This window comes from Bos grunniens, chromosome 19 (genome assembly GCF_055505025.1).
Source record: "Bos grunniens cultivar Pamir isolate PY7600 chromosome 19, Bosgru_T2T1.0, whole genome shotgun sequence".
Classification (NCBI taxonomy): domain Eukaryota; kingdom Metazoa; phylum Chordata; class Mammalia; order Artiodactyla; family Bovidae; genus Bos; species Bos grunniens.
Genome location: NC_141183.1, coordinates 62,302,009 through 62,328,425, shown reverse-complemented (window position 1 = coordinate 62,328,425; position 26,417 = coordinate 62,302,009). Strand labels below are relative to the sequence as shown.

Sequence of the window (26,417 nt, the reverse complement as noted above, 5' to 3'; positions counted from 1 at the left end):
TGGGCCCTCAGAGGTACACATCCTTTCTGTGTCCCCGTTTTTTATTTATAGGACATAGGCTTCATTCAGATTCCTTGATCATCCTGCATTCCAAAGGGCAGATTCAAATAGTTGCTTAATGTAGAAGGGAGGAAATGCAGAAACAAAGGCTGAACAGTCAAGAAACAGTACTGCAACTGTGGGGCAGGGTCCTGGTTCCTCCTTAAGGAATATGCAAAGCAATCAGCTCAGTTCTGTTGCTCAGTCTTTGCCACTCTTTGCGACAACACCTTTGAGTTTTTCTATAGGAGCTAAGGTCCCTGCCCAGGTGGAAGAGGGTAATCTCAGGCTGAACATGAGATTTCTGGAGCACTGCACTGCTACCTCACCATCAGCCAATCAGAAGACAGTCTGCACACAAGTGTTGTTGTTTGTTTGTTCTGATCCCATCCCCAAATGATTTTCCTTTTAAAAACTCATTGTCAGGCACAATTTTCAGAGTTGGTTTTTGGACAAGAGTCCACCTTCCCAGATTGTTGGCTTGTTGAATAAAACAAGCTTTACTTTCCAACCAACACTTGTCTATTGAGTATTAGCTTTCCAGTGGTGAGCAGTCAGTCTTGAGTTCAATAACACTGATACTGAAGAAAGTTTGAAAGCTTCTCATTCTTCTAAGATGGACCAAAAAGAGGAGGAAATATGTCTAGGAGAACATGTAGCTAGGGCGACTGTAACTTCTGACTTGCCTCTTGTGTACAGTCACTCAGTCACGTCTGACCCTTTGTGACTCCATGGACACCTGGAGTCCCTGTCCTTCACCATCTCTGAGAGTTTGCTCAAACTCAAGTTCGTTAAGTTGGTGATGCCATCCAACCATCTCAGCCTCTGTTATCCCTTTCACCTGCCTTAAACCTTTCCCAGTATCAGGGTCTTTTCTAATGAGTCAGCTCTTCGCATCAGGGGGCCAGGTACTGGAGCTTCAGCTTCATCATCAGTCCTTCCAATGAATATTCAGGGTTGATTTACTTTAGGATTGAATGGCTTGATCTCCTAAGAATCCAAAGGACTCTCAAAAGTCTTATCCAACACCATCGTTCCAAAAAATCAATTATTTGGTGATCAGCTTTCTTTATGGTCCAATTCTCACATCCTGCATGACTATTGGGAAATTCATAGATTTGATTATATGGACCTTTGTTGGCAAAGCAATGTCTCTGCTTTTTAATGCGCTGTCTAGGTTTGTCATAACTTTTCTTTCAAAGAGCAAACATCTTTTAATCTCGTGGCTGGAGTCACCATCAGCAGTGATTTTGAAGCCCAAGAAAAGAAAGTCTGTCACTGTTTTCATGGTTTCCCCATCTATTTGCCATGGAGTGATGAGACAAGATGCCATGATCTTAGTTTCTTGAATGATGAGTTTTAAGTCAGGTTTTTCACTCTCTTCTTTCACCCTCAACAAGAGGTTATTTAGTTCCTCTTCACTTTCTGTCATAAGGGTGGTATTATCTGCATATCTGAGGTTATTGATATTTCTTCTGGCAAACTTGATTCCAGCTTGTGCTGCTTCATCCAGCCCAGCATTTCACATGATGCACTCTGCATATAAGTTAAATAAGCAGGACAACAATATACAGCTTTAACAAATTATTTTCCCAAATTGGAACACATCCATTGTTCCATGTCCAGTTCTAACTGTTTCTTCTTGACCTGCACAGAGGGCAGGTAAGGTGGTCTGGCATTCCCATTTCTGGAAGAATTTTCCACAGATTGCTGAGATCCACACAGTCAAAGGATTTAGGATATTCAATGAAGCAGAATTAGATGCCCATCTGGAATTCTCTTGCTTTTCTTATGATTCTACAGATATTGGCAATTTGATGTCTGATTCCTTTGCTTTATCTAAACCCAGCTTGTACATCTGGAATTTCTTGGTTCATATAATGTTGAAGCCTAGCTTGAAGGGTTTTGAGCATTACCCTGTTACCATGTGAAATGAGTGCAATTGTGTGATAGTTTGAACATTCATTGGCATTGTCTTTTTGTGAGATTGGAATGAAAACTGACCTTTTCCATTCCTGAAGTAACTGCTGAGTTTTCCAATTTTGCTGATATATTGAGTGCAGCACTTTCACAGCATCATCTTTAGGATTTGAAATAACTCATCTGGAATTCTTTCACCTCCATTAGCTTTGTTCATAGTAAAGTTTCTTAAGGCCCACTTGACTTCGCACTCCAAGATGTCTGGCTCTAGGTGAGTGATCACACTATGGTGTTTATCCAGGTCGTGAAGATCTTTTTTGTATGGTTCTTCTGTGTATTCTTACCACTTCTTCTTAATATCTTCTGTTTCTGTTAGGTCCATACCGTTTCTGTCCTTTATTGTGCCCATGTTTGCATGAAATGTTCCCTTGGTATCTCTAATTTTCTTGAAGGGATCTCTAGTCTTTCCCATTCTATTGTCTTCCTCTATTTCTTTGCATTGTTCACTTAGGAAGGCTTTCTTTTCTGTCCTTGCTATTCTTTGGAACTCTGCTCAATTGGGTATATCTTCCCTTTCTCCTTTGCCTTTCATTCCCCTTCTTTTTTCAGCCATTTGTAAGGCCTCCTTGGACAATCTATTTGCCTTCCCCCCCGCCCCTTGGGGATGGTTTTAATCACTGCCTCCGGTACAATGTTATGAACCTCAATCCACAGTTCTGCAGGCACTCTGTCTATCAGATCTTATACTTTGAATCTATTTGACTTGCCTAGGATATTCCTAATTTACCCTGTCTCAATATATTTATAAATAGGGCTCTCTTTGGCTCTCAAAAAGTTGTGGTTTAGATGATAAATTATATGGTCATTTTTGCACATGGCAGTTTTTGCCATGTCACTTTAGCCATTTTGAAGAGAGCCTGCAGGGCACTTATATACATAGCAGATTAGTCACATATTGCTGAAAATTTCATCATGTATGTGTGTTATCTAACCTAAATCAAGAATTGCACCTTTTCCCTCCCTTCCTGTACTCTTTCTCCTCTGCTGTGGATAAAGAATGTCACCTGTCATTTCAGTAAACAAAGATGCCATAAAGCCATCAGCCACTGTAGCTGTTCCACTGGTGTTCTCTGAGGGTAATTCAGGACAGAGGAAAAACCAAGAGAGTGATCCTAGATAGTTAACATGTAGACCAAAGGACTGATTCCAATAAGCTCAGATTCTTGCATCTTCCCAAAAATAATATAACACTAAAATTATTAACTTGAGATGTCTATTTTTGTGATTAGCAGTAATCTTTTTGATGTTTGACTACATTTTCTTTCAACAAAAATTTCTATATATTCTGGTTACTCCCTTAATTCTTTGGAGCAATTTCTCAGAACTACATAAAGTGATGCCTTCTTGTGCAATAGTCTTCTGTAATGCCCTGAAAAAATATAATTCTCAACTTTTAGGCTATGCATTTTTTTTTCAGTCAACACTACTAACTTCATCACCATTTACCAGGTGATAAATCAGGAAAACCAACTCATTTGAACCCAGACCCAATTACTAGAAACCTGAGGACCCAGATACATTTCCTCTTATTTAAATGTTAGATGAAAAGAGACAAATTTCAAGGAAATAAGCTTACTGAGGTTATTAAATGTGTTAAAGGCTGGGTGGTGATGGAATTGAGTGGAAGGAGGGGTTTCCTTCTGTAAGTTACCTTTCTCTATTAATGACCCTGAAGGATGGGGTGGGGAGGGAGGTGGGAGGGGGTTCAGGATGGGGAACACATGTACACCTGTGGCGGATTCATGTCAATGTATGGCAAAAACCACTACAGTATTGTAAAGTAATTAGCCTCCAATTAAAATAAATTAATATTAAAAAAGTGAATCTGTAATAAAAAAAAAAAAACTGGAGATGCACTTTGCAGCAAAAAAGTAAAATAAAATAAATAAATATTCAACATAACCCCTAAAACATTTCTTTAACTCCAATACAGTGAGAATCACTGCTGGAATGAGATGTAGTATAAGAGACTGAATATATTAAAGTATAATTACCTTATAAACAAATTATCTAAATATATTTCATTTCCTTCTAAAGGTGGGCTAACTTATTCAGAAAAATATAAATACAACATTGAATTATAGATGTAGAAGAGAAGCAGGAAATCCTATTTGATGTTCCCCTCATTTAGCAGAGGGAGAAACTGAGACTTATAAGAGTAAAAGCCTTCAGAAGAATTAACAACAGGTAGCCAACCAATACTGTGACTTAAGGTCTCTGGTGATCAAACTGCTGCTCTTCCAATTACATATAAAAGGATTTTAAATGAGTAGTAAAAGAAAAGTTTAGTCATCATTTACACAGAACATCCAATTTCAGTAATTTAGGATTATCAGTACAGTGGCCAGCAAATTCCAAGATTTTCTGATAGTATTTGTACTAATTCCACCAAACAAATCTCTGATAATGAGATTTGGTATTCTTGACATGTGCAAAGGACCCTGGAACAGAATGTGTACTTCCACTAAGAAAACCAAGTGGAAGTAGACTTTGATAAGTTCCAGAGTTATAAGCTACAGAAAATTCCTTCTGTTCTTTAATCATTTACTTTCAGAACTATGTGCAATGTCTTCTTAAGGTCTACTCACTTGTAAATCAAAGACAAATCATTATGAGTGAAAAGAAAGCATTATGAGAGGCTGCTTTCTCTGAGATCCGCTCTAAAAGTTCATCCCTAATGGAAACAGAGGAAAGTGTACTTCAAAATTACTTTTTTTCTTCAAACAAAAGATTTTCTCAAATTTCTGGGAATGCCAAGAACAGCCTTTCTGTTATAAATGTTGCATGCAGTCATACCAAAACCAAGAAATGAAAAGAAAGGAACACCCTTACAAATATTCTTTTATCACAGGAGTAAGGAAGAAGTTATTCCTGAGAGCCACACCACCCTTAGTTTACAGGGAAAAAAAAAATCACCAGGCACAAAAGTGGAAAATATATTAAAGATTATTAATAACTCAGCCAATAAAATGTTTTCATCATCCTAGGAGATTTCCCCAGTCAATACTTTACCTATAAAGTAAGCAAATTCTCTATCATCATTAGGTTAATTAGCTTCCACTTGCTTATTTTTTAAATTTTAATCATTTAATTGGAGGATAGTTACTTTACAATATTTTGATGGCTTTTGCCATACATAAACATTAATCGGCCACAGGTGTACATGTATCCCACCTATCCTGAACCCCCCTCCCACCACCGTCCAGGTTGTCACAGAGCACTCTATGAGACAAGTCCAAAAATATATTGCTGTGATTTATGTCCAAGAATGTCCTTCCTAGGTTTTCCTCTAATAATTTTACAGTGTTTAGCCTTATGTTTAGGTCTTTGATCCTTTATTTAATATGTAGTTATATTTATTTATTTTTGGCTGAACTGGGTCTTTGTTGCTGCACGGCCTCTTCTCTAGTTGCAGTGAGTGAAGCTACTCTCTAGTTGCAATGCACGAGCTTCTCATTGCAGTGGCTTCTCTTGTTGTGGAGCACAGGCTCTAGGACATGCGGAGCTTCAGCAGTTGCAGCTCCTGGGCTCTAGAGCACAAGATCGGGAACTGTGGTGCACAGGCATAGTTGCTCCCCAGCATGTGTATCTTCCTGGATCAGGGATCAAAACTGTGTCTTCTGCATTGGCAGGCACATTCTTTGCACTGAGCCACCAGGGAAGTCCTTTGATCCATTTTGAGTTTATTTTTATGGATGGTATCAGAGAGTGTTCGAGTTTCATTCTTTTAAATGTAGCTGCCCAAATTTCCTAGCTTATTGAAGAGACTGTCCTCTCTCCATTGTATAGTCTTGCCTCTTTTGTCATAGACTAATTGGATATAGGTATATCTGGGCTTTCTATCCTGTCCTGCTGAATATATCTGATTTTTGCCAGTACCATACTGTTTTGACTATGGTAGCTTTGCAGTACAGTGTGAAGTCAGTGAGCCTGATTCTTCCAGCTCCATTTTTCTTTCTTAGGATTGCTTTGGCTATTCAAGGTTTATTGTGTCTTAAAATTGCTCTGGTTATTCAAGGTGTTTTGTTTCCATTCAAACTGTAATTTTGTTGTTGTTGTTCTAGCTCTTTGAAAAAATGCCACTAGTAATTTGATAAAAATCACACTGAATCTGTAGATACCCTTGGGTAATACAGTCATTTTGACAAAATCAGATCAGATAAGATCAGTCACTCAGTCGTGTCTGACTCTTCGTGACCCCATGAATCGCACCACGCCAGGCCTCCCTGTCCATCACCAACTCCCGGAGTTCACCCAGACTCATGTCCATTGAGTCAGTGATGCCATCCAGCCATCTCATCCTCTGTCATCCCCTTCTCCTCCTGCACCCAATCCCTCCCAGCATCAGAGTCTTTTCCAATGAGTCAACTCTTCACATGAGGTGGCCAAAGTATTGGAGTTTCAGCTTTAGCATCATTCCTTCCAAAGTAATCCCAGGGCTAATCTTCAGAATGGACTGGTTGGATCTCCTTGCAGTCCAAGGGACTCTCAAGAGTTTTCTCCAACACCACAGTTCAAAAGCATCAATTCTTCGGTGCTCAGCCTTCTTCACAGTCCAGCTCTCACATCCATACATGACCACAGGAAAAACCAGAGCCTTGACTAGACGAACCTTTGTTGGCAAAGTAATGTCTCTGCTTTTGAATATACTATCTAGGTTGGTCATAACTTTCCTTCCAAGGAGTAAGCGTCTTTTAATTTCATGGCTGCAGTCACCATCTGTAGTGATTTTGGAGCCCCCAAAAATAAAGTCTGACACTGTTTCCCCATCTATTTCCCATGAAGTGATGGGACCGGATTCTCCCAAACAAATAACATCTGTTTGTGCCATCCTCAACGTCTTTCATCAGCATGTTATAGTTTTCAGAGTACACATTTTTGCCTCCTTAGATAGACTTATTCCTCTTAGATGTAATAGCAAATGGGAATGTTTTCTTAATTTCTCTTTCTGATTTTTCATTGTTAGCATACAGAAATGTAAGAGATTTCTATGTAATAATTTTATATTCCACAAGTTTACAGATTATGTGGAGGTTAAACACTATGCTACTAAACAGCCAATGGATCACTGAAGCAATCAAGGAGGAAATAAAAAATACCTAGAGAAGAGTGACAATAAAAACACAACAAACTAAAACCTATGGGATGCAACAAAAGAAATCCTAAGAGGGAAGTTTACAGCAATACAATCTTACCTCAGAAAATGAGAAAAATATCCAATAAATGACCTTACCTTACACCTAAAGCGACTTAAGAGAAATAAGAACAAATAAAACCTAAAGTTGGTAGAAGGAAAGAAATCTTAAAGATCAAAACAGAAAACAAAGACATAGGGACTAAAAAAGCAATAGAAAAGATACATGAAACTAAGGCCTGGTTCTTTGAAAAGATAAACAAAATTAATAAACTTTTAGCTAGACTCATCAAGAAAACAAAAGAAAGGACTCACAACAATGAAATTAGAAATGAAGGATCATAAACAATTGCCACAAACAATTTTATGCCAATAAAATGAACTCCAGAATAAATGGACAAATTCTTTAAAAAGGTACAACTTTCCAAGGCTGAACCAGAAAGAAATAGAAAATATGACTAAACAATCACAAGTACTGAAATTGAAACTGTGATTTAAAAACTTCCAACAAACCAAAGTCCAGAACCAGATGTCTTCACAGGTGAATTCTACCAAACATTTAGAGAAGAGTTACCTATCTTAGGAAGAACTGCAGATGAAGAAACAATCCCAACCTCATCCTATGACGCCACAATCACCCTGATTCTATCATTATGTTAATATCTTGCAATTCTAAAATTCCACTTTCTTTGAGTCATGCAATTCTGAATTTCAAAGTTAGCCAAAAGCAGACACAGAAGGAGTATATGTACTCTGAAGCAAATGCTGTGCTCTGACTCTCAAGCTCAAAAACTTCATACTGGAGGATTATATAGAAGTTCATATGAAATATATCAGTATTGACCTTAACTGAGTTTTTCTGTCACTTTTGTACTTTTTTTTTTTTTTTTTTGTCATTAGGGTTCTCATGAATGGCTGCTAAATGGAAAGATTCTGACTTTGGTGAACGTATGATACACGACGATGCCATCACTGGGTCTAGGACTGGCTGGCATCAGGTTTTAGGCTTTAGTTGCAGCCAAAGGTCTTCTCGGTAGCCAAGAGTCAACAAAGAGAAGAAATAATAATGGTAACATTTAAATACTTTTTATTCCGAGGCATTATCCTAAGCACTTAATGTATACTGACTCATTAAAGTCACATAAACTCTTTTTAATGAACTTTGTTAATTTTATCCTTTTTTAATTGGAGGAGAGTTGCTTTACAGTGTTGTGTTTTTCCTCTTCAACAACATGAGATCAGCTATATGTATACATCTATTCCCTCCCTCTTAGCCTTCCTTTCACTCCCTCACCATTCCAACCTTCTAGGTCATCACAGAGCACTGAGTTGGGCTGCCTGTGTTATACAGCAGCTCCCCACTAGCTATATTTTATCCATGATAGTGTATCTATGTCAATGTCACTCTTCCAATTCATTCCATTCAATCTTTCACACCCTTTATCCACAAGCCCATTATCTATGCCAAAATCTGTATTCTTGTTCTGCAAATAGGTTAATCAGTACCATTTGTTTGGATTCAATATATGTGCATTAATATGCAATATTTCTTTCCTCTTTCTGACTTACTTCACTCTGTGTGACAGATTCTAGGTTCATCCACATCACTACAAATGACCCAATTTGCTCCTTTTTATGGCTGAGTAATATTCCACTGTACACATATTCTATATCATCTTTATCCACTCATCTGTTGATGGACATTTGGTTATTTCTATGTCATGGTTACTGTAAACAGTGCTGTAATAAATATCGGAAATGAAGTGAAGTCTCTCAGTCGTGTCCGACTCTTTGCGACCCCATGCACTGTAGCCTACCAGGCTCCTTAGTCCATGGAATTTTCCAGGCAAGAGTACTGGAGTGGGTTGCCATTTCCTTCTCCAGGGGATCTTCCCAACCCAGGGAATGAACCCGGGTCTCCCACACTGCAGGCAGACACGTTACTGTCTGAGTCACCAGAGAAGCCCCTGCAATGCGGTGGGGCGGGGGGGGGGGGGAGGGGGGGGTCTCTCAAAGGAGTCAGCTCCTCGCATCAGGTGGCCAAAATATTGGAGTTTCATCTTCAACATCAGTTCTTCCAAAGAACACCCAGGACTGATATCCTTTTAGATGGACTGGTTGGATCTCCTTGCAGTCCAAGGGACTCTCAACAGTCTTCTCCAATACCACAGTTCAAAAGCATCAATTCTTTGGCACTCAGCTTTCTTCATAGTCAAAGTCTTACATCCATACAGTGACTACTGGAAAAACCATTGCCTTGACTAGACAGACCATTGTTGACAAAGTAATGTCTCTGCTCTTTAATATGCTGTCTAGGGTGCTCATAACTTTCCTTCCAAGAGGTAAGTTTCTTTTAATTTTATGGCTGCAGTCACCATCTGCAGTAATTTTGGAGCCCAGAAAAATAAAGTCAGCCACTGTTTCCCCATCTATTTGCCATGAAGGGATGGGACCAGAGCCATAATCTTAGTTTTCTGAATGTTGAGCTTTAAGCCAACTTTTTCACTCTCCTCCTTCACTTTCATCAAGAGGCTTTTTAGTTCCTCTTCATTTTCTGCCATAAGAGTGGTGTCATCTGCATATCTGAGGTTATTGATATTTCACCCAGCAATCTGGATTCCAGCTTGTGCTTCTTCCAGCCCAGCGTTTCTCATGATGTCCTCTGCATATAAGTTAAATAAGCAGAGTGACAATATACAGCCTTAACGTACTCCTTTCCTAATTTGGAACCAGTCTGTTGTTCCATGTCCAGTTCTAACTGTTGCTTCCTGACCTGCATTCAGGTTTCTCAAGAGGCAGGTCAGGTGTCCTGGTATTCCCATGTCCTTCAGAATTTTCCACAGTTTATTGTGATCCACACAGTCAAAGGCTTTGGCATAGTCAATAAAGTAGAAATAGATGTTTTTTTTCTGGAACTCTCTTGCTTTTTCAATCATCCAACAGATATTGGCTATTTGATCTTTGGTTCCTCTGCCTTTTCTAAAACCAGCTTGAATATCTAGAAGTACATGCTTCACATATTGCTGAAGCCTGACTTGGAACATTTTGAGCATTACTTTACTAGCATGTGAGATGAGTGCAATTGTGCAGTAGTTTGAGCATTCTTTGGCATTGCCTTTCTTTGGGACTGGAATGAAAACTGACCTTTTCCTGTCCTGTGGCCACTGCAGAGTTTTCCAAATTTGTTGACATGTTGAGTGCAGCAGTTTCACAGCATCATCTTCTAGGATTCGAAACAGCTCAAAGGAATTCCATCACCTCCATTAGCTTTGTTCGTAGTGATGAATGCTTCCTAAAGCCCTCTTGACTTCATATTCCAGGATGTCTGGCTCTAGGTGAGGGTGAGTGATCACACCATCGTGATTATTTGGATCATGAAGATCTTTTTTGTACAGTTCTTCTGTGTATTCTTGCCACCTGTTCTTAATATCTTCTGCTTCTATTAGATCCCTACCATTTCTGTGCTTTATTGAGCCCTTCTTTGCATGAAATGTTCCTTTGGTATCTCTAATTTTCTTGATGAGATCTCTAGTCTTTCTCATTCTATTGTTTTCCTCTATTTCTTTGCACTGATTCCTGAGGAAGGCTTTCTTATCTCTCCTTGCTCTTCTTTGGAGCTCTGCATTCAAAAGGGTATAACTTTCCTTTTCCCCTTTGCTTTTAACTTCTCTTCTCACTTCTCTTCTTCTCACAGCTATTTGTAAGACCTCCTCAGAAAGCCATTTTCCTTTTTTGCATTTTTCTTGGGGATGGTCTTGCTCCCTGTCTCCTGTACAATGTCACAAACCTTTGCACTCTATCTATCAGATCTAGGCCCTTAAATCTATTTCTCACTTTCACTGTATAATCATAAGGGATTTGATTTAGGTCACACCTGGATGGTCTAGTGGTTTTCCCCACTTTCTTCAATTTCTGTCTGAATTTGGCAATATGAAGTTCATGATCTGAGCCACAGTCTGCTCTTGGTCTTGTTTTTGCTGACTGTATAGAGCTTCTCCATCTTTGGCTGCAAAGGATATAATCAATCTGATTTCAGTGTTGACCATCTGGTGATGTCCATGTATAGAGTCTTCTCTTGTGTTGTTGGAAGAAGATGTTTGCTATAACCAGTGTGTTCTTTTGGCAGAACTCTATTAGCCTTTGCCCTGCTTCATTCTGTACTCCAAGGCCAAATTTGCCTGTTACACCAGGTGTTTCTTGACTTCCTCCTTTTTCATTCCAGTCCCATATAATGAAAAGGGCATCTTTTGGGGGTGTTAGTTGTAGGAGGTCTTGTAGGTCTTCATAGAACCATTCAACTTCAGCTTCTTCAGCATTACTGGTTGGGCCATAGACTTGGGTTACCATGATATTGAATGGTTTGCCTTGGAAATGAATAGAGATCATTGTGTCATTTTTGAGACTGCATCCAAGTACTGCGTTTCAGACTCTTTTTTTGACTATCATGGATACTCCATTTCTTCTAAGGGATTCTTGCCCACAGTAGTAGATATTACTTTTGAATATTTGATTATTGTCTAAATAATGTTAATATTAAATAATCTAAAGGTAGATTAGATTATTACTAATGATTAGAAATGCTAAGTAATTTGCCTAAGGTCTCATTGATAGTAAGTGTTTGAGCTAAGACTTACAGTCAGGTACTACAACTCCAGAATCTATGCTCTTAACCACTATGTTTATTTCCTCTCAAAAACTTTTTTTTTCCTCTCAGTTCAGTTCAGTTGCTCAGTCGTGTCCAACTCTGTGACCCCATGAATTGCAGCACGCCAGGCCTCCTTGTCCATCATCAACTCCCAGAGTTCACTCAAACTCATGTTCATCGAGTTGGTGATGCCATCCAGCCATCTCATCCTCTGTCATCCCCTTCTCTTCCTGCCCCCAATCCCTCTCAGCATCAGTCTTTTCCAATGAGTCAAATCTTCACATGAGGTGGCCAAAGTACTGGAGTTTCAGCTTTAACATCATTCCTTCCAAAGAAATCCCAGGGCTGATCTCCTTCAGAATGCACTGGTTGCATCTCCTTGCAGTCCAAGGGACTCTCAGGAGTCTTCTCCAATACCACAATTCAAAAGCATCAATTCTTCAGGGCTCAGCTTTCTTCACAGTCCAACTCTCACATCCATACATGACTACTGGAAAAAACATAGCCTTGACTAGATGGACCTTTGTTGGCAAAGTAATGTCTCTGCTTTTGAATATGCTATCTAGGTTGGTCATAACTGTCCTTCCACGGAGGAAAACGTCTTTTTATTTCATGGCTGCAGTCACCATCTGCAGTGATTTTGGAGCCAAAAAAAATAAAGTCTGACACTGTTTCCATTGTTTCCTCAATAATTTCCCATGAAGTGACAGGACCAGATGCCATGATCTTCATTTTCTGAATGTTGAGCTTTAAGCCAACTTTTTCACTCTCCACTTTCACTTTCATAAAGAGGCTTTTTAGTTCCTCTTCACTTTCTGCCATAAGGGTGGTGTCATCTGCATATCTGAGGTTATTGATATTTCTCCCGGCAATCTTGATTCCAGCTTGTGTTTCTTCCAGTCCAGCGTTTCTCATGATGTACTCTGCATATAAGTTAAATAAACAGGGTGACAATATACAGCCTTGACATACTCATTTTCCTATTTAGAAGCAGTCTGTTGTTCCATGTCTGTTTCTAACTGTTGCTTCCTGACCTGCATACAAATTTCTCAAGAGGCAGATCAGGTGGTCTGGTATTCCCATCTCTTTCAGAATTTTCCACAGTTTATTGTGATCCACATAGTCAAAGGTTTTGGCATAGTCAATAAAGTGAAAATAGATACTTTTCTGTAACTCTCTTGGTTTGTCAATGATCCAGTGGATGTTGGCAATTTGATCTCTGGTTCCTCTGCCTTTTCTAAAACCAGCTTGAACATCCGGAAGTTCATGGTTCACGTATTGCTGCTGCTGCTGCTAAGTCACATCAGTCGTGTCTGACTCTGTGCAACCCCACAGATGGCAGCCCACCAGGCTCCTCTATCCCTGGGATTCTCCAGGCAAGAACACTGGAGTGGGTTGCCATTTCCTTCTCCACACATATTGCTAGAGAACTATAATTAAAACAGAAATAAATGTAGTCAAGTGCTTAGAGTTAAAGATGACTGTTGACCTTAAATGTCTCCAATCCTGGAGAAACAGAGTTAGGGGGAAAAAAAAACACAAACAGGTAGGATTCAAGAAGACTCTAGAAAACAGATTCAGATGGACATTCAAAGACCAAATCAGTCCTACAACACCACCACTCTCCTTCTGCCGGAATATTCCATCACAGCTACTCACTCTTGGTAATGAACCTTTCCTGCATCTATGGTTAATTTATTAGGATACATATTAGAAGTGGAATTATTTGAGTCCACGGGGAGCAATAAATCAATGAGAATTATAATTCTAATCAGAAATGACAAGGATGCTTACAACAATGATGAAAAAGTAAAACTACCATTTCTTCAATGATGTTACATTGCAGATACCCTTCTTGGGATTTCAAATATGCTACTCATTCAGAACAAATCTACAAAACAAAATGTTGTGGAGATTAAGATTCAGAAACATTGTATACCTTGTCCAAGCTCACAAATTAATAACTGGCAGATGCAGAATTTAAAGGAAGTCACATTTTTATTCATTTTTTATGGCTGGAAACATTTTGTTGTATTTCCTTCTGATATTTTTAAATAAATAAAATGGCACAAAAGGTTGTAAGTAAATATGGAAACAATTTAAATATTCATCAATATAAGAATATGTCAATTGTCAAATTCATATGCAGAAAATGCTCTACAGTAGTTAAATCAATTAGGTCTACAACTATTAAGACATGCTAAAAATTATATTAAATAAACAACTTGTAAAAGATACTGATAATTCAAAATATATATAGTGTAAACTAATACATATGACATTTATAATATTCTTAAAACTCATAAAATACAAACTAAAATTTTATGCATGCATGCATATAAAGTTATATAGATACATATTAACTTCAACAAAGTTATTAGCTCCAGAGGAGGAGAACAAGTGAGGAATAAAACTGAGGAGTGATTTTGTAGATTACTGAAAATTTTATTTATTTAAAGTATCAGAAGCAAATAAAACAAAATGTTAATATTTGCTATTTTAGAATACAAGTATTAATACATTATTGCTTGACATATTAGTTTTTTGGTATACCCAAAATAATTCACAATTTTAAAATAGGAAAGGAGAAATAGGTATGAATGTAAGTAAACATGTTTATTAGATAAACAATTACCTAGTTTTGAAAATTAGCTGGGAAATCAACAATCTTAGAAGAGTAAGGTAGTCAAGTCAGTAAGATAGAGATCAATAAGATCCTTTCATGTGGTAGACTGAATAAATGTCAATTTTTCCTAAATGGATGAACAGTTTTAATGATAATCTAACTCAGTATAAAAGATTTTTTTAAATAACATATTTATTTTTTTAAATAACATATTTTTCAAACTTTGCATGGAAGAATAAACAAATAAGACTAAAAAGAATATTGTTAGGGCCTTACTATTCAGATATCAAAACTTTATAAAGCTACAACCAAATGTTACACAACGTTATTTCTAGGTTCCACATTATGAAGTGGAGTTAATTTTCTAAGTTTAATTTTTCTGTATTTTACAATAGTTTTTGTAACATGTATTTATTTTTTATGATTAGCATTAAAAAGTTATAAAACATTTAAAAGGTAAAACCTCTCACTGTATGCTGAGCTTCCCCCAAACCAATGACCCAGATTTCAGTTAAAACTCTAACAAGTCTCTTCTTATGGTTAAAATAATCAGTCTCCTCATGAAATCTAGAAGGAGCTACAACCAAATGTTACACCAGTTTATTTCCAGGTTCCCTATTATGAACTGGAGTTAAATTTTCTAAGTTTAATATTTTCTGTATTTTAGAACAGTTTTTGTAATATGTATTTATTTTTTATGATTAGCATTTAAAAGTTATAAAATATTTAAAAGGCAAAATCTCTCACTGTATGCTAAACTTCCCCAAACCAGTGACCCAGATTTCAGTTAAAACCATAACAAGTCTCGTCTTATGGTTAAAATAATGAGTTTCCTCAACACTAACATTTAACTTTCAGACCTATAGAAGACAGCAAGAAAACCCAAAGCATAATCATTCCTGAGCATAACTTCTTATTCACACATTGGCCACCATGCTGCTGGGTAAAAACCATTGCTCCTGATTCTTATTCATTTTGATTCATGCATATAAGACACATGGTAAACCAGAGAAAGCTTTTTAAGGGAAATTTTTAAGGAAAGGAGCACAGAGTATTACTTCAGGAAATGTGATAACATTTAGGACTCAATTTCACTTTGTTGCTACAAATGACAGAGAACCTCACTTTAGGGAGTCTCGTTATTTATGTCAGCATTCAATTTATTAGGAAATCTTGAATACTGTTAGCAAACCCAAAGACTAGCTCCATGACAAGAGGTCTTCCTAAAGTGACATCAGGTGCTCAATGAAATGTACCCTAGAAGGACCTGCTCTCTTCACAGCTAATTAAGTTTCATGAGGCTTCCAGAATAAACAGTGCAGAAGAGAACTGAATGAGGAATGAGATAAATGTTACCTGAGAAATGCGAAGGCTGCCTATGCTCTTCCCATATTCTGGTGCTTCTCAAATGTGAAGCCCTAAGCCAAGATCAACAGGACAAAACTCTCCAGAGTTAACAGAGTGCCACAGCAACTGTTGCCATGAGCCCTCCTGACAAGCTCCCAACTCCATATTAGGTAAAACATCCACCCTGTAGCATCCTGATGAGACAGTTAAAGCTTAGGGCCCTTTAAGGAGATGAACATTCTCACACATGCTTTCCTTAAGCCTTGTGCAATAATGTATCTTGCCAGAAAACTGGCCTTTCTTTAGGTCCCAAACTAATGACTACCCAACAGGATGTCTTCCTCATGGAAATGCTTTTCTTAGACTCTATGTTAATAACTATAATTGTAACAAATCTTGCCTAGGAACATGTTTCTCAACAACAGTATGTATGTCTTGCCCAGAAACACGTTGCCCTGAACTCATTCCTTCTGGTTAATCTTGTACTGAATTTATCTCAGGATGCATGCTTTGGGAAAGGGTCTAATGGAACTCTCACAACCTTAAAGTATTCTTTTTATCTATTCTCAGCTGCCAGTTTGAAAAGTACATAATGTTTAAACTAGCGAGGTAGGTACTCTTTTACCTCCTTAGCGACTTAGCTAGCAGCAGCAGCAGCAGCAGTGCCTTTTGCCAGAGAAGGAAATGACACCCCACTCCAGTACTCTTGCCTGGAGAATCCCAGGGACAGGGGAGCCTGGTGGGCTGCCATCTATGGGGTCACACAGAGTTGGACACAACTGAAGCGACTTAGCAGCAGCAACAGTGCCTTTTGCTGAAGGCTTTCTTTATCCTTTTCATTCTAATAAAACTGTTACACAAAGCTCTGGGTGACTAAGACTGTCTTTGGTCCCGGAATGAAGTTTTCTCCTTCGGAGACCACGGATCCAGTTGGCACCATTCACCAAACACTGTAAGCTATCACTGACCAATCACCTAGCACCACCCTTCCAGCAGGAAGCTATAAAAATTGGCTTGTAGCCTATGAAAGAGTCAACTCTCCCTTGAGACACCCCACTATTCTAACAATGTCTCCCACTCTAATAAACTCTATTCTCCTTTCATTCTGCCTCATGTCTGTAAATTCTTTTCCAACCCACACATCAAACACTGCACAAACCACTACATGTCAACAGATCTCTATGGAAGCCAAGAGTTGAAACAACTTCACTGTCTCTGATCTGTGTCTTCTCTCTTTGATTCTGTCTTTTTATTTCTGTTTTGTTTTTTTCTCAATGTTTCTTTCTGTCTCTTTTTCTGTATAACATTACTTCTTCTTGCATGTGGAATTGAAACAAAAAAGATTGACGGTGGGATACTAAACAGCTCCTACTTTGCCTGAGATGATGTCTGTTACTAATTATACATTATTTCATTCAAGCCATTCTAACAGAGCTTTAATTTAAGCAACACACACATACACACACACACACACAGAAGTCGCTCAATCGTGTCCGACTCTTTGCGACCCCATGGATTGTAGTCCACCAGGCTCCTCGGTCCATGGGATTTTCCAGGCATGAATACTGGAGTGGGTTGCCGCAACATAGGAGGATAAAACTGAAGTTCAAAGAAGGATTTTTGTCCAAAATCTCAGGTATGTGATAGGGATTGGTCTCAGGTAGCAGTGAGCCCCAATGGTCACCCTTTGGAGTAACACAATTCTTAGTCTGTGACTACACTTGCAAGGGGCTTCCCTGGTGGCTCAAATGGTAAAGAATCTTCTTGCAATGCTGGAGATCCGGGTTTGATATCTGGGTCAGGAAACCCTTGAGAAAGGAATGGCTACCTACTTCAGTATTATCACCTGGAGAAATCTATGGACAGAGGATCCTGAAATGGGCTATAATCCATAGGCTCGCTTGATGCTCAAGCTCACTTAGACATGTCTGACTCTTTGTGGCCCCATGGACTGTACCTGGCCAGGCTCCTCTCTCCAGAATTTTCCAGGCAAGAATACTGGAGCATGCTGCTGATTCCTACTCCAGGGATCTTCCCAACTCATGGATCAAACCTGCATCTCTTGTGTTTCCTGCCTTGGCAAACAGATTCTTTACCACTGTACCACCTGATAAACAATATTTAATATATACATAATATATAATGTATATGCATTATTCTCTTGTCCTTTTTAAAGATATATATCTTTTCATTTTAAAAGATACATATATAATATGCATATATCTGAGGTATACATGAAGATATATACACACACATTAGATAGGTAAATAGATAATACACACATGCACAAACATATCAGTTAATTAAATGAGAGCACATAGTAGAGAAACTCAAGTATCAGCAAGCTGGGCACAAGGTAGATGCTCAATAACTATCTGTTGCATTTTGAATGAACCAGTTCATAGTGTTATTTCTCAGTCCTCATCTCAACAAATATCCCACTTTAGCCAACTAGAAAATATATATGCCATGTATCTTCTTGCGTAAATCAGTAGACTCCATCTGAGATATTTCACCATCCTTTACAAATACTGTTCATATACTGGCTCAAATCATCACAATCAAATCACTGAAAGCCTCCTTTGCTTATGCAGACAGAAACAATTGGTTCTCTTCAAATATCTATGGCAATTTTTACCTGTTTAGTAGTTTACCCTGTATTCTTCTGTAAATAATCTTTAATTAGTGTTCTTAATTATGATTTAATCTTTGTATTGTTTTATATTTCCCTTGTAACAGTCTCTTCAACCAAGTGAGCCTCCATTTTTGTCTTTACTGTGCTCCTTTACAGTACAAACTCAGTAAATATTTAATTTCTGAATATTTTGAGTGCAGGAGAGAAATACTCCTATGGCAGAACAGGGAAAGGTGATAACTAGGTTCGCCAAGCTTCACTTGTGTAGTAAATGCTTTATATGTATGGCTTGTTTAATTCTCACAATAAATTTATTAGATAGGTTTTATTTCATTTACATATGAGAGAACTGAAGCTCCAAATTATTTGAGCAGGGTTATGAACCTGTTAAGTAGGGAAATAAGGACTTAAACCAAGATTTGACTAGAAAATTCATATGCTTAAAATTCTCTCACACTAAACAATAAAGCTTCCAGAAAAATACACAGAAAATATCCTTAGGACCTTGGGGCAAGCTAAAGTTTCTTTAACAGGTCACAAATAGCCCTAAGCACTCAGGGAAAAAAGACTAATAAATTGGACTTCATTAAAAACCAGAACTTCTATTTACCTAAAGATATAATTAAAATGGCAAAATCGCAAGTCACTAATTGAGCGAAGATACACCCAAGCAAAAGATCTTTATCCAGGATATATTAAATACTCTTATAAATCATCTTGATGTATGATAAAAAACCATCACAATATTGTAAAGTAATTATCCTCCAATTAAAATAAATTAATTAATTGAACAAATAGGTAAGATACAAACAATGAATTTTTTTTATAAAATGGGGAAAAGACTTCAATAAGCCCTTCAAAAAAGAGGACATCCAAATGGCCAGCATGGCATGAAAACCTGCTCAATGTCATTACTTACCAATCAAATTAAAAGCACAATGAGAGACCACTAACACCCACCAGCACAGCTAAAACTAAAACAACTGACAATTCCAAGTACTGACAAGAACATGAAGCAACTGGAATTTTCATTTGGTGCTGATGAGAGTATTGATTGCCACAATCATTCAGGAAAATTGTTTGGCTGTATCTCCTAAAGTTAAAACTGAATACAGTATACTAACACATATATATGGAATTTAGAAAGATGGTAACAATAACCCGGTGTACGAGACAGCAAAAGAGACACTGATGTATAGAACAGTCTCATGGACTCTGTGGGAGAGGGAGAGGGTGGGAAGATTTGGGAGAATGGCATTGAAACATGTAAAATATCATGTAAGAAACTAGTTGCCAGTCCAGGTTCGATGCACGATACTGGATGCTTGGGGCTAGTGCACTGGGACGACCCAGAGGGATGGTATGGGGAGGGAGGAGGGATGAGGGTTCAGGATGGGGAACACGTGTATACCTGTGGTGGATTCATTTTTATATTTGGCAAAACTAATACAATTATGTAAAATTTAAAAATAAAATAAAATTAGAAAAAAAAAAAAAACTGCAAACTCAATCTACTTTATAACCCAGCAACTTCACTCCTAGGCACATATACAAAAGAAACTGGAGTTTCTGTATACCAACAGACTTGCATAAAATTTTTACAGCAGCCTTACCCATTATAGTGAAAAACCATCAACAACCAACATGTCAGTGACAGTAGAATAAAAGCAAAACAAAACAAAAAACAATATATTTGTATATTCATACAATAGTATACTACACATCAATTTAAAAGAATGAAAAAGTGATATGGTAACAACTTTGGTGAGTTTCACAAACTGTTGAATTAAAGAAGCAAGATACAAAGAGTATACTCTGTATGATACTAATATTATATATGTGCAAGGATAAGCAGAATAAGTCAATGTTTATGAAAGTCATAATAATTTTTCTTTAACTTTATGAAGTCAAAGCTATTGTTTATCCAGTAGTCATGTATGCATGTGAGAGTTGGACCATAAAGAAAGCTAAGCACCAAAGAATTTATTCTTTTGAACTGTGGTGTTGGAGAAGACTCTTGAGAGTTCCTTGGACTGCAAGGAGATCCAACCAGTCCATCCTAAAGGAGATCAGTCCTGGGTGTTCATTGGAAGGACTGATGTTGAAGCTGAAACTAATACTTTGGCCACCTGATGTGAAAAACTAACTCATTAGAAAAGACCCTGATGCTGGGAAAGATTGAGGGCAGGAGGAGAAGGGGACAACAGAGGATGGGATGGTTGGATGGCATCACTGACTCAATGGACGTGAGTTTGAGTAAACTCCAGGAGTTGGTGATGGGCACGGAGGCCTGGCATGCTGCAGTCCATGGGGTCGCAAAGAGTTGGACACAACTGAGTGACTGAAATGAACTGAATGGGGTGAATGGATCAGTTACTAACTGACTAAAAAGGAGTAAGGGAGAACATCTGTGGGGAGCTAGAAAAGTTTTATATTTTGATGTGAATAGAAAACAAATAAAACAACACTGTTTCTCAATGAGTTAGTTAGTAACTAGAAATACAATTGTGTCTATCAATACAACAATCTCCTCCTGTATAAAAGCTTATGTGATCTCTGCTTCTTATAGTTAAAAACATATAACTCTCATCATACTGAAAAGCTTTCCTTTATCAGACATTAAAACTACATACGCAAGGAGGAAAAGTGGTTATCTGAGGAGGCTTTATAAATAGCTGAGGAAAGAAGAGAGGCAAAAGGCATTGAAGGAAGGCAAAGACGTCAACTGAATGAAGAGTTCCAAAGAATAACAAAGAGAGATAGTCTCTGTACGTGAAAAAGAAAAGAAAGAAAAAAAGAAATAGAGGGAAGCAAAAGAATGGGAGAGGCTGGAGGTTTATTCAAGAAAATGGGGACATCAAGGGAACATTTCATGCAAAATGGACACAAGGAAGGATAGAAAAGAACAAAGTTAGTTCAGGTGACAGAAGTGCAGCTGAGCTATTTCAAATCCTAAAAAATGATGCTGTTAAAGTGCTGCACTCAATATGACAGCTAATTTGGAAAATTCAGCAGTGCCCACAGGACTGGAAAAGGTCAGTTTTCATTCCAATCTCAAAGAAGGGCAATGCCAAAGAATGTGCAAATTACCTTACAATTGTGTTCATTTCACACCCTTAAGGTTATGCTCAAAATTCTTCAAGTTAGGCTTCAGTAGTATGTGAACCAAGAACTTCCAGATGTACAAGCTGGGTTTAGAAAAGGCAGAGGAATCTGACATCAAATAGTCAACATTCATTGGATCAAAAAGAAAGCAAGAGAATTCCAAGAAAAACATCTACTTTTGCTTCATTAATTACACTAAAGCCTTTGACTGTGTGGATCACAACAAACTGTGGAAAATTCTTCAGGAGATGTGAATACCAGACCACCTTACCTGTCTCTTGAGAAATCTCTATGTGGGTCAAGAAGCAATATTTAGAATCTTACATGGAACAACTGACTATCTCAAAATTGGGAAAGGAGTACAACAAGGCTGTACATTGTCATCCTGTTTATTAAACTTATATGCAGAGTACATCATGTGAAATGCTGGGCTGGATGAATCACAAGCTGGAATCAAGATTGCCAGGAGAAATATTAATAACCTCAGATATGCAGATGACAACACCCTAATGGCAGAAAGTGAAAAGGAACTAAAGAGCCTCTTGATGAAGGCGAAAGAGGAGATTGAAATATCTGGCTTAAAACTCAACATTCAAAGAACTAAGATCGTGGCATTCTGTCCCATCAATTCATGGCAAACAGATGGGGGAAAAGTAGAAGCAATGACAGATTCTACTTTCTTGGGCCCCAAAATCTCTGCAGTTGATAGCTGCAGCCATGAATTTAAAAGACGTTTGCTCCTTTGCAGAAAAGCTATAATAGACCTAGACAGAATTTTTAAATGCAGAGACCTCACTTTGCCGACAAAGATCCATATAGTCAAAGTTACGGTTTCTCCAGTAGTCATGTATGGATTGAGAGTTGGACTATAAAGAAGGCCAAGCACCAAATAATTGATGTTTTTGAACTGTGGTGTTGGAGAAGACTCTTGCTATTCCCTTGGACAGAAAGGAGATCAAACTAGTCAATCGTAAAGGAAATCAACCCTGCGTATTCATTGGAAGGACTGTTGCTGAAGCTGAAGTGCCAATATTTTGGCCACCTGATTGATGCAAAGAGCCAGCTCATGGGAATAGAACATGATGCTGGGAAAGACTGAAGGCAAAAGGAGAAGGGGGTGGCATATCACATTTCAGTGGAGATGAACTTTAGGAAACTCCAGAAGACAGTGAAGGACAGGGGAGTCTGGCATGCTGTAGTCCTCAGGTCACAAAGAGTCAGACATCACTTAGTAACTGAACAACAATAAACCTAATATTTCCTTTGTCCTAGGAGGTGCACACTAATTAAGTACTAAAAATTATTTATTCTCCTGGGCTGAGTTTTGGTATATTTAATTTCATTCCCTCTTTTTGCTCCCCAGTCACCAAATCTGACTCCATTTGACAAGCATCTTTTATGTATGCCTTTTGCCACTTCATAACCATGTTTGATGCAGGTAAGAGTATAATACAAATAATGTATCAATTGAATAAGGTGCTAATGAAAGAAGTTGGAAAGTGGTAGAAAGACAGTAATATGCAGAGTCATAAAACAGTGGTGTGAATCTGTACTCCCTTCTGATAACTCCCTGATCCTGAGCAAACCACTTAATTTGTTGAATCTTTGGCTCCTCACCTATAAAACCAAGATGCTTTTATTGTTTTACAGGCATTGTGAATATCTGAGAGAATAATGCTTGTGAAAAATATCATGCAGGTATATGTGTATATATATATATATATATATACACAAAGATAAACATGTATAACATAGATAAGGGGCTTCCTAGGTGGCTCAGTGGTAAAGAACCTGCCTAAGGAGATGCAGGAGATGAGAGCATGATCCCAGGGTCAGGAAGATCCCCTGGTGTAGGAATGGCAACCCACCCCAGTATTCTTGCCTGGAAAATTCCAGGGTCAGGAGAGCCTGGCTGGCTACAGTCCATGGGGTTGCAAAGAGTCTGACATGACTGAGCACACACATGCATAAAATAGATAATGAGAACCTACTGTGTAGCACAGGGAATTCTACTCAATGCTCTGTGGTAACCTAAATGGCAAGGAAATCCAAAAAAGAAGGGATATGCATATATTTATAGACTTCCAAGGTGGCACTAGTGGTAAAGAACCCGCCTGTCCATGCAGCTTAGATTGTAAGAGAAACGAGTTCAATCCCGGGGTTGGGAAGATCCCCTGGAGAAGGGTATAGCACCCCAGCAACCCACACCAGTATTCTTGCTTGGAGAATCCCACAGAGGAGTCTGGCAAGCTGCAGTCCATAGGGTTGCACAGAGTCGGACACAACTGAAGTGATTCAGTACGCATGCACGCATACAAATATATATAGCTGATTCACTTTGCTATACAGTAGAAACTGACACAACATTGTAAGGCAACTATACTCTAATGAAATTTTTTTACAAATAAAAATAAAATTAAGAATCAAAAAAAAAATGTATAAGGAAGCATGGTGATAAGGTTCACCTGGCTGCCAATATAGGCACACAGGAGCTGAGGTAAATGAAGAAGGTCTCAGGGTCCCCAACAGAGCTTGAGGACCTCACTAATATCTATCCATCATATTTTCTCTGACCTATAATTCCTTATTTTAACTTGGTGGGTATTCCCCCTGATGAAAGAAGAACTCCTGCTGGCAGGAACTAAGGACTCAGCAAGAAGCCTGTGAAAGTATCATAAAGGGCTAGGATGGGTAACGACCAGGGGACTTGAAACCCCAGGTCTACAATTTTTTTGTCCACTCCTAGAGAAAAAGTTCCTGGCCATCCCAGTGAACAAGCTTCCAAAGGAATCTAATTGATGCTCCTGTCCTTCATCCCCTCAACTTCCATGACAATTGGTTCCCTTTAACTTTTAAAATTTATTATATGTTGTAAAATATCAAAAACAACAAGCAATAATGTAACAGACATCAATTGCTCCTCCACCCTTTTGGAAGAGAAGGTGACATGTTAAATGTGTGAAGATCTCTTTCATATATATATATATATATATATATATATATAAAAATAGGTAGAGCTGAATTTCCATTCCCCATCCTTCTCCTTACCTCCACCACCTTGAGGTACTTCACTTCTAGAGTTGGTATAAATCATTGGTTTATATCATTTTGGTTTTCTACCCATAACTCCCATAAACTATTGTTTAGAGTGTGGTTAAAAGTATGTAAAATGTACCTAGTCATATCCATTCTTTTGAACTTGCTTTTCTCAATTCATTCTAACTGCTGTTACAAATTATCATTGATTCATGTATTTCTCTACTAATAAATAGTTGGGAGTCAACTTCCCATTTTTAGCCATTTCAAATTGTGCTACAGTGAACACTCTCATTGTATATATACTAGAATATGGCATTAAAAAAAAAAAAAATCTAGAACGGATGCCTAAAAGTTTGTGTGTTCAGTTGCTGTCATGTCTGACTCTTTGTGACCCCATGGATGGTAGCCAACTGGGCTCCTCTGTCCATGGGATTTTCCAGGCAAGAATACTGGAGTGGGTTGCCAGTTCCTTCTTCAGGGAGTCTTCCCAGCCCAGAGATCAAATTCACATCTCTTGCGTCTCTTGTACTGGCAGGTGGATTCTTTACCACTGAGCCACCTGGGAAGCCTACCTAAATGTAGAATGGCTGAATTATAGAATATGCCTATCTATATTTTGACCATTTCCTCTGGGAAGGGACTACCTTTGCTTGTGACCTGTTTCAGGTATTTTCAACATCCTACTTACTCTCAGGCTTGTATTTTCTTTTTTTTTAATTGAGGTATAGTTTATTTAAAACATTATATTAGTTTCAGGTGTACAGTATGGTAAATTTGATTATTTGTAGATTATATTCGATTATAGGTTATTGCAAGATATTGGGTATAATCCCCTGTCTTATTCAGTAAATCCTTGCTGCTTATCTATCTTATGCATAATAGTTTGTATCTGTCAATTCCATTTGTTTCTCCCGCTCCATCGTTCTTTTGGTAATCATAAGTTTGTTTTGTCTATAAATCGGTTTCCATTTTTAATATAGATTCATTTGTATTATTTTTTAAATTCCACATGTAAGTGACATCATATAGTATTTGTCTTTCTCTATCTGACTTATTTCACTGGGCACAATATTCTCTAGGTCCATCCATGTTGCTGAAAATGGAAATATTTCATTCATTTTTATAGCTAGATAATATTAATACATATATTCACATCTTCTTAAGCTAATATCTGTTGTTGGGCATCAGACTTGTCTTTAACCCTCATAAATTATACCACCCAAAATGATACTTACACGTGTGAGGAAATGGTCTAAGTATTTTACTGTGTCAAATTTTACTGTGTGTATGAAACACCTAAGGAACTTTTAAAATGTCGATTATGATTCAGAAGGTCTGGGGCAGGGCCTAAGATTCTGTATTCCAAACAACTTGCTAAATGATACTGATGCTCCTGGTCTGAGGACCATATTTTAAGTAGCTAGGGTCTTAACAACTTGGGATACATGGGACACTGTTCAGTTCAGCTCAGTTGTGTCCAACTCTCTGCGACTCCATGGACTGCAGCACACCAGGCTTCCCTGTCCATCATCAACTCCCGGAGCTTGCTCAAACTCCCGGAGCTTGCTCAAACTCATGTCCATCAAATTGGTAATGCCATAATGGGACTAACACTATCCTAATTTTTACACAACACTAACCCAGCCCAATATCACATCAGCTTTTTGCCAGTGTTATACTAAGGACAAATATTGTCCTAAGTCCTCTAAGTCTTTTTAGGAAGAGTTGAGGTTGAAGTCAAGTCCTCCTCTTCTCTCACTTGTATAAGTATGTGACTTTGCATCCACACTAATTTAGAGGCTAGTGATGTTGCATTCCAGTGCTCACCTGGCCAAGTCAGTTTATAGAGAAGATACATCCAAAGTTG

General features: G+C 38.1%; 1 protein-coding gene across 5 annotated transcripts in view; it reads right to left on the bottom strand.

Moving 5' to 3' along the window:
• CA10 (carbonic anhydrase 10 (inactive)) overlaps positions 1-26,417 on the bottom strand; it is a 797,854-nt gene that overhangs the window by 673,578 nt on the left and 97,859 nt on the right. Inside the window, exon 1 of one of the 5 annotated variants that reach the window (XM_086355695.1) lies at positions 15,781-15,882. The exons of the other annotated variants lie outside the window; for them this stretch is intronic. The gene's annotated coding sequence lies outside the window, so the exon portion shown is untranslated. Of the gene's footprint in view, positions 1-15,780; positions 15,883-26,417 lie in introns of those variants that run through there. 5 annotated transcript variants of the gene reach the window in all.